This window comes from Pistacia vera, unplaced genomic scaffold, assembly GCF_008641045.1.
Source record: "Pistacia vera cultivar Batoury unplaced genomic scaffold, PisVer_v2 Contig47, whole genome shotgun sequence".
NCBI lineage: Eukaryota > Viridiplantae > Streptophyta > Magnoliopsida > Sapindales > Anacardiaceae > Pistacia > Pistacia vera.
In genome coordinates, this window is record NW_022196301.1 from 426,259 (window position 1) to 436,712 (window position 10,454).

Consider the following 10,454-nt stretch of genomic DNA (forward strand, 5'->3'; position numbering starts at 1 on the left):
AGGATTCCATATGGATGATAACCCCAGTGTCTATGGAATAAATCCTCTAACGGATGGTGGTGCATGTGATCCTTAAACTTGAGATTATCAGAGCGCCTTGTGCACCAATTGGTGTAGTTTGACACTAGCACAACGTAGTTCTATTCAGATCTATCAATATAGTAGTGATTGGCTACATTGAGAAGTATATCAAGACTATGGTGGAACGACTAAGGATTCATCACTCCTGGGAACAAGAGAAGTTATCTCACTGGGTAATTCAGTAAATGGCAATGACACTAAATCTGTGGCCATAGTGGGATTGAGTCGATGCTCAATCCAATTTATTATTTCGATCATTAGTCCATTAGCTGAATACAAACATGTCGAGGATATCTGAGGTTGACACTATTTCTGGACCTCAGTCTCGATAAGATAACAATTGATGAAAAGATTTGACGATAACCAAACCGTTGGCAGGCTGCAGTTTCGCTGAATCTGAATCTATCGGGTGGCCATGATGCCTTGCTAAGGGCCAATCTTGGTCTGTGTGTAGTGAGACGATTAATTGGTGTTTATCACGATACTACACACTGCCGATATGATGAGGAGCCTACGGGTCACACGCTTAGAAGATAATTTAAAAAAGAATCAATTTGTGAGAAGGGTATTTTCATCTTTAGGATGAAAGGGATTTTGGTAATCTCACAGTGCAATTAATTTGCTGAGGGTGTTGCTGTATTTAATTTTAATATTAAAATTAAATTAGTGAGATTATATTTAAATATATCTATGTATATTTAAATGATTATTTATATTAATTGAAGTTAATATATTATTATATATTAATGATTTTAATTATAATAATAATTATTAATTAAAATACCATGAAGCGTGTGTTTGGTTGCAAGGGTGAACTAGGGTTGGAGCTCATGGCTATTCCTAGGTGGAATAGGGTTTTAATTATTGCACTATATAAGTGCAACTTAAAATAAAACATAAGGGAATTATCATTCAATAAAACCCTAGCCACCCTATCTTCTCTCTCTCTCAAGAAGAAACTTTCTTGTTCTTCTTTCTTGATTCTTGAAGCCCTTGATTGTTCTAGCAATAAATCAAGGTTCTGGGATTATCTTCGTGTGGACTTCCGTGAGTGCGATCCTACTTTGGATTGATTAACGAAGAATCATGGAACCGTAGACGTGAACAGTAGATGGTGAACAGTGTTCGTGTCCAAAATCAGAGATATTCGAAGGAGCTCCAAACGTACATAAGTATTCTAATCCTTGAATGGATTTACTTTATACAGATTTTTGCTTATAACATATAAACGGTATAATCTATACCGGATTTTGGCAAAGAAAGGTAATTGATTTACCGATGAATTTTTTTTTTTTCTCGCTGCATATGGTAGATCAATACTTACAAACTATGTCCATAATATTATTTCTATATATAGATATGACTTTTATATGTCTGTAGCAAAAAAAAAAAATATATATATATATATTTAGCTACGATTCACTATATATGATGTGCAGAATGACCTTTTATTTAGTTATGATTTTAGTGGTCACGTAGCCAAAAGGTTAATATATTTAATATGGATATCATTTTTTAGCAGGAATTTTAAGATTTAGTTAAATTTATATTTTGTGAACTAAAATGCAAAAATAGCTATCCAGACTATTCTCCGGGCTTAAAGGCAAAGATTTTGCTACAAGCTTATTTGTTATGGCAAAAACATTTAATTTTTGTTACACATTAATCTCATTCAAGCAAAAAATATAAATTGTTAGCTACGTAAGCAAAAAGTTACATGGCTAACTTTTAGCTGCACCAATTCTAGCTACGATAAGCTACCGAAAATTGCATTTGTAGCTAACCACTTCTAGCATGATAAGCTATAGAAAATTGCATTTGTAGCTAAACCATTAGCTCACAAATGTACTTTTGCTACAATGAAGTCATGGTTAGAAATGCAAATGTTCTAGTGAACATTATTTGACAAAGAGATTGGATGGAAGTTTAATTTAATTAAAAACCAGTCAATCATATTTTGGCACATAATATGTAGAGAAATGTTGTATGTATAGTATTACTCATAGATTAATCCTAATAATTTAATTGGCCACTTAAACAATTAAGACATCTATTTAAACCCTATTCACAGAGAAATAGTTACTAGTCAAGAAGAGGATCAAAGATAAAAAAGATATAGATTTTATTAATCACAAGACGTGTAGGGTTTTTGAAATCACCTCAATCATAAAAGAATTAGTTACCCAGAATAAAGATAAAAACTCATTGCATTCATGATAACAAATATAAGGGAAAGAAAACTAATTAGGAAAGCTTGAGTAGATTATTGGAGTTGATAATGATCTTCTCTCGGTTCTTCTCTCAGCCTCTTTCATTCTCTTATCTCTACATTATTGAGAATTTTTTGTTCTCAATGTTCTCTCCATCTTAAAAATACTTAAGACACCCTTTTATAGTGCTAGCTAGGAATGTGGGAAAGTAATGGGAAACGTCCTACACAAATAGGAGAATAAAAATCGCATTAAGCTATACAAGAATCCTTAGGTATCTAGGATTCCTGCATTATGCCGCAGTGCCAAAAAGTTTCTGCTGCAGCATAGGTAGTAACACTATGCACACCTGCCGCGACATGAAAAGTTTCTACCGCGGCATTGAAAGATCCTTAATTTCGAACATGTAAAAATCAGAATCTGATTAGTAAAACTAAAATTGTAGCCTTCGAGTAGATTTCCAATGGTCCAAAATCACCCTAATCCGAGGTCTACCGCTCACATTATAGTCGAAATACTGAAAATATGCAAAAATGAAGCATTTTCCAGGTCTTGCATGTCATGCTAAAAAACCATAACTTCTTGGTTCAACTCGATTCTCAAACCGTTTGATTTTGGTCTTCAACATTCTTTGCAAACATCGGCTTCATCTATAATATATTCCTAAGCTTTATGCCCTAAAGATCCAACAAAAATATCATGATCCGAAAAGTGCATTTATGAACAACTAAGTTAACGCATGCAAATAACCCTAATTCCCCATAAACAATACCTATAAATCACTAAGGATAGTGTGTTTTCAAAACACTAGCCGACATGTTCTTGACTTATGGCCATGCATAACTTTACTAAGTGTTTATACGGCTTGGGTCATACCTAATGATGGGCATGATGAATGAAAATAACTCAGTGCACGAATCGCTATGTAGTCTAGTATGCAAATATGAGGTGTCCCATAGAGATTTGTAACACTCAATTAGTCCTAATATAATATGCCTTAATACAACAAGTGAACTCAAAAGATTAAAGAATTGATAACGAACTAAGCATAAAGTAAAAATAAATAACACAAATAAACTACCAGAAAACCAATAATCAAGTGATATAAAAACCAATGAACTAAAATCTAGGTATCCAATTTCACCATAATAATCCAACTTTATGTAAAAAACCAAACTATTGTTGCTCAATCAGTTTTTAGGGTTCGTACTTCCATTATTAAGGTATTTGTATGGCATTCGAAATTTAACCAATTATCTTTGCACAAAACTAGCTAAAGTGTGTAGTCTGATTGTGATGTTCATTGTTTTTGTGTGGAATACTATTTAGTCTCTCTCAAGGATTAGTCGAGGTGTACGTAAGTTGGCTTAGACACCTTGGTTAAAAAAGAATAAAAAAGGTATGCAAGAGCGGTTCTTCATGTGCTTTCAAGGGTCAATTTCGAGGATCCATATTCTATCACATTACGTAGAGGACATAGGGGAAACATTTTTCCATTATAGTAATACATTAGTAATTTTAGCCTTGATTGCTAATCTAAACTGCATAGGATATTGATAGATTAATGGGAGTTCAACTAATACAGTATTCTTATCGATTTTGAAAAGATGGAGTTGGATAAGAAGAGTTAAACCAACTCAAGAACCACTGATTGGGTTTACTGGAACACAGTCTTTCCTTTAGGAATGGTTCAATTTCCATGTAACATTAGGTGAGATTCCTACTGAAGCTATCATTTTGTGGAATTATTAGTCATAAACTAAACATCTCACCGTGAAATGTGATATTTGGATGCTATTTCTTTACACTCTTAAAGCTAATTTGATCCATATCTTGACAATGAGGTTCTAATATGAGGCCAGTAGGAATTGTGAACAGAGATCAGTAAAGATCTGGAATGCTATGCCATAAGGATAAAAGAAGGAGTTTTAGCAAGATTGCTTTTAAATGTGGAAACGGGAAAAAAGTTTCAGAATCAAGAAAAAACAGAGAAAGCAAGTTTAGTAGCGGTTCAAAGTTATAACCGAATGATATCCACAATGTTATATGTCTAGAAAAGATTGTCAAGATCAGAAAGAACATGAAACAAAGATCGAAGTGCCCTGATCACGTTGCTATAAGAATTCAAAGACAATTTTGCCTAGACTCATACCATTTCTGACGCATTCTTCAACGATACACAGTTGGGACATAATTTTCATCCTAGATGAACTACTAGTTCACTGGAAAGGTATCCAGTAGAGTAGCGATGCATGTCTTTGCATTGGAAAGGGATCTTCGACGCATTGGACAACATCGATACTGGTTATTGACGCAAACCTTCGTTGGTAAAAGCTCACTACTTTGACGAGACGTCCTTGTGGCTCGCCAATGCTGACTTGTGTCGCCAATTTCGACATTAACACTTGTGTGGAAACTAAATTTTTTTTTGATGCTTTCAATATGTTGGCTTATGATTCCAATTACATATACAAACTAGCAATATTCAACTTATGGAACAAAAAACAATATTGGTATTGATAAAATTTTCTGGTGCTACTCCTGTGTGTCGATAAACTTTCCTCAACCAGCGGTTTTGACGATGGAACAACATTATTGTTGGTGTCGAATAATTTCTCGGTGACATGGAAATGTTTTCTCCAACACCTTTTTTGCTCATTGAAGACTAGTTTTTCAATAGTGATTAAACTACATGAGAAAATTTAATGAGACATATAATTTATATTTATTGAAAAACTTTTTGAATATTTGATCTTTAGAATTTACTGAATAAAAATTTATCGTCTCATAGTGGAAACAATATTGGTATCAAAATGGTTATCTTTGAGGATCTATCAACCTTCAACTTTATATAGCATTAATGTGAAGCGAGATTTGACAAAAAAAGTTGAACACTAAAACTTTCTTCGTAGATCTCAACTAAACACCACTACTACCGTTTAAAGTTACGTAGATAGATAATCAAACTAACACAACAAACGAGGGAGGAACTCGCATCATTTTCTTCTTAATTCCCATGGTGGTGGAGGTGGTCTTGATGGTTTCCGCCAAAATTCTATCTGCTGGGTACCATAGTGCTCTCCTTAAGAGTCTTTCTTATATGCATATGAGATAATAATTTGTCGGTTACAATGGTATTGCCATTCATTGCCTCAATAGTTGCATCAGGTGCCTCAAAAGAATTTTAACATATCAGGATCAAGGTTTCCAATAGAAAGGTTTGTCCCCACATCTATGCTCTTTTTATCTTGCGATGTCTTATATATTCACACTGTTGGAATCACACACCGACAAAGCACGCTCAAGACTACAGGTTTATAAGAAGGGGTAATCCTCCCATTCAACAAGACCTTATTGGGTGAGGAGTCAGGCCCACCTCAAATTATATCATGATATCAGAGCTCAGGTTCAGTTAAGCTGAGTGCTTGACTAGCAAGTGAGGAGTTAGAGCCGACAACTACCTTCATCAATAAGCATGTCCCAACATATGAGCTTGACTGTGAGGGGGAATGTTGGAGTCTCACACCGACTAAGCACGCTCAAGCCTACTGGTTTATAAGATGGGGTAATCCTCCTATTCAACAAGACTTTATTGGGTGAGGAGTCAGACCCACTTCAAATTCTATCACACACGTATTTACTTCCCATAAAGCATAATTAGGTTTAGCACCTTAATTGCATAATCAACATCTTCGCTTTTGGAATTCCACAAATCCATATCCTAAACGAAGGTTTGTCACTCTATCTTTTGGAGCATACACATTAACAACAGGATCAGCATGAACAAACAATACTCCCACAGTAACTCTACTATAACCTGTGGATCAAGATTGCTGACATAATCAGTGGTGTCTTGGTCTAGCGTGGTAGAGTGTTGGCAGAGCAAATTGGCTCCGACTACGGAAGCGATTTGAGTTGTCATGGATTTGGGAACCTAAAACACTATTGTTTTATCTTTTAAGCCATAAACCAAGAAGGCTTCACTTCACTGTATTTGGGATTGGACTTACGAAACATAAAATAATGAAATTAATATATTATACTCGTTAGAATTTTTTAATAAATTATATAATGTTGCATAATAGTTCGTCAAACACACAATCAATAGATTCAATTAGAAGGAACAATAAATAGAGAAGAAAAGAGAAGACATACCAGATTTACTTGGTTCAACAATATGCCTACGTCCACGGGCTGCAGCACTGAAATATTCTCTCCACTAAAAGTAGAGACACATACAATATTGAGGATCTTTTACTCTCCACCTAGAAACTACCCACAAACTCTTAATGAAGTACTTACACAAAATCCCATACATCAGCTAGTTATAGTACTCTAATTCTAATACTTCAGGAATTCAAAAGTTCTCAAGAAAAATGAATCGTAGATAGGTTTGTATTCACAAAAAAATAATATAATGTTTATAGGATAATAATTCAGTATAATCCTAGGTGGACAAAATCCTAATTCATCATAATCTTATGTGAAAAATAATCCTAAGAAACAAGGATTATTAGAATTAATATTAAATTATAAAAAAACTCCTAATCTAATATATAATACTAATGAAATTAAAGTAACACAATTCTCACATATAAACTGTGAAATACAAAGCTTAACTATCACTAGGTGGCCGAGTGGTTCGATAGGAACTCTTGGATGTATTACTCAAAAAGTCTTAAGTTCGTGTCCCTCCTCGATTGCTAATATGGGTAGCCACTGGAGCACTTATCTGGCCGGTAGTTCTAGGGTCCTAAGGAATTAATTGAGATACGCGTAAGATGGCACATACACCCTTAGGCATAAAAAAAAATACAAAGATTTATATAGGAGTTAAATACTAATATTACTTAAACAGTGACATACAAGGCTTTATAGAGTGTTAATTCCTAATGTCACATAAACCAAAAATTCTAACACTTATCAATTAAATCAAATAATTATATTATCTATCTATATTTAGATAACACCTATCTATAATATATGTCAAATTTTGATAAAAAGGCAAGAGTGGCAGAGACTATAAGGAAATGCCAGAGTAGGCCAAGAGAGAAAGAAAAAGAGAAGAATAATTTTTGTATTATGTATTATATTTCTTACATGTATTATGTCCAATTTATACAAAATATGTAAGTACAGGAATGGAAAATATCTTGTAATGAATGTATAATTACACAAAATCAGGAAACTTATAATTGGAGTCAAGGCACAATCTCAGCGTGATCAATCAAGGCATGATTTTAGCACAAGAATCACTCTTGTGATTACTGCATTCCATCACTCCCCCTCAAGCTTGCAGTTTGTATAAGTCATAAATCCAAGCTTGTGAACCAGATTGACTGCTGTCTACTACATAATGGTTTTGAAAATATATCCGCCAATTGTTCTAAAGTATGTGTAGAGTCTTGATTATCCCTTCTTGAATTTTCCCTTTGATGAAGTGACAATCGATCTCTATATGTTTTGTTCTATCATGAAACATTGTATTTACTACAATATCATTTGCAGCTTTGTTATCACAGTATAAGTGAACTAGTCTTTTTACTTGTATATACCTCCAAATCTCTTAGCAGCCCCATAATCTAGGTGATCTCACATGCAATTTTGGCCATGGCTCTATATTCAGCCTTTGCTGATGAAAGTGATACTGCTGACTGTCTCTTTTTTTTTTTTTTCCCAAGAGATTAATGCTCCACTAAGTTTTATACAGAACTCAATGAGAGATTTTCTTGTCATTGGACACGTGACCTAATCAGAATAACAGAATGTGTGATATCTAGACCTCCCTCCCGAGGTAAAAGGATTCCAAGACCAGGAGAACTTGTCAAGTATTTAAGAACCTTCATTGTTGCATCCATGTGAGATTGTTTCGGCCCATGCATGAACTGACAAAGAATATGAACTACATTACTGATGTTTGGTCATGTCATAGTGAGGTAAATGAGACGCCCTACCAGCCTTTGATAATGTGAAGGATCTTCCAACGGTGGATCATTTTTTGAAGCCATATTATCATACTCTTGAGTGGTGAGCTTGGTATTTTGTTCGATCGAAATAACACTTGGTTTGCATGATGATAGCCCAAAATCTGATACAAGTTCTAAGACATACTTCCGTTGACTCAGTAAGATGTCTACCGGACATCTAGCAATTTCAATTCCCAGAAAATATTTTGGCTCTCCTAGATCCTTTATTCGAAAATGCTTATTGAGATGCTCCTTCAAAGTCTTGATGACCTTTTCATTGTTTCCTATGATTAAGATGTCGTCGACATAAATTATAAGGGCAATGAATGAGTTACCTTTGCACCAAGAGAACAGGGCATAGTCATGTTTGGATTGGACAAAACCTATGCCTGTAAATGCTTCTATGAATTTCTCATTCCATTTGTTGAGATGCTTATTTAAAACCATAAAGGGATTTCTGCAGACGATATACTGTATTCTCCCCATGTCTGCGAAGACTAGGAGGAAAATCCATATAGATTTCTTCATGGAAATCACCATGGAGAAAGGCATTATGAAAATCCATTTGGTGAAGAGACCAATCTCAAATAGATGCCATTGAAAGGAAAGGTCGTACAGTAAAATGTTTGGCAACAGGTGAAAATGTCTCTTGATAATCAAATCCTTCCCGTTGAGTGAAGCCCTTTGCGACCAATCTAGCTTTGTAGCATTCAATCAAACCATCAGCATAGTGTTTGATTTTGTAGACCCATTTGCAACGAATGGGTTTACAATGCAGTGGTCAAGCTACCAAGTCCCATGTATGATTATGAGCTAGAGTAGTAAGTTCATCTGCCATACCTTGTTGCCAATGAGTGTGTTGAACAACATTAGAATAACTAGTGGGTTCACGATCAATAGAAATCTGGTGGACACAGACTTTGTGTGCAAGAGAGAGAAAATCATAACTCACATAACTTAAGGTGGGATAAGGAGTACCTGATGAAGCAAATATGGTGGGACAAATGTAGTTTGATGTCCAGATTGGTAGTCGAGTGCTACGGGTGGATCTCCATTAAGGAGGTGCTGGAGGTGGTACAGGAGATTTTGAAGGAGCTATTAATGGAGTGTCAGTCAACTGAGGGGATTCTACTTGTGGAATATTAGAAATAGGACTGAGGTGGTAGCGGATCCTCTGACGGAAGACTAACGTCAATAGCTAGTTGCATGGAAAAATAAGGATATGTTGGGAAATCATCCTCCAAAAATATAGGCGGCTGCTCAGAAGAACTCAAACTATCACCAGTCTAGATAAAGGGAAAACTGTCCTCATGAAAAACCACATCCCAAGAAATAAAAAAATATGTCTGCATATGGATCATATAGTCAGTATCCCTTTTATAGCATTGGATAACCCATAAAAATGCATTGTGTAGCTCGGAGACCAAACTTATCACTGGACCCAATAATGGCAGAGTAGTAGAGGCAACCAAAAACACATAGATGATTGTTGTTGGGTGTTTTACCAAATAGCATCTCATAAGGAGTTTTACCACCAAGAACTTGGGTCGACTTCTGATTGATCAGGTTGGTGGCTGTGACCACACATTCACCCTAAAGTCTGTGACCACACATTCACAAGAATGTTGGCTTGGTGTTTACGGACTCAAGCTACTACTAGCAAGAGTTTGTGTTTTCTCTCGACTACCCCATTTTGTTGAGGAGTATATGTGCATGAACTCTTGTGAAGTATTCCAAGGGACAGGAAAAGGGATGAAGATTGATGGTTAAAAAAATTCATGGGCATTGTCAGTTTGGACTCTTTGAACCAATGTATGAAACTGAGTGGTTACCATTGATAGGAAATTCCTAATGTAAGGGTTTGGGCTTTTGATTGCATTGGAAAGACCAAAGTTCCTTGGGAAAAATCATGTATTTTTGCAAGGAAAAATCGGAACCCATCATGGTTAGGGGTGTGATTGTTAGTGTATGCCCTAGGAACCAATCGTGTCGTCGGTTCCAAGGCATTATGTTTTGTATATATATGTGAATGTGTATAGTTTGTATATACATTTTATCTTATCAATAGAAGAAAGTGTTCTTATTTCACATGTGGTTTATTGCTTCATTTATATCTATGTATTACATGTGAAATGTCCGGATGATACAAATCTTTAGAAGATCAAAATCATCAAAGTATTCCCTACATAGGTAATAT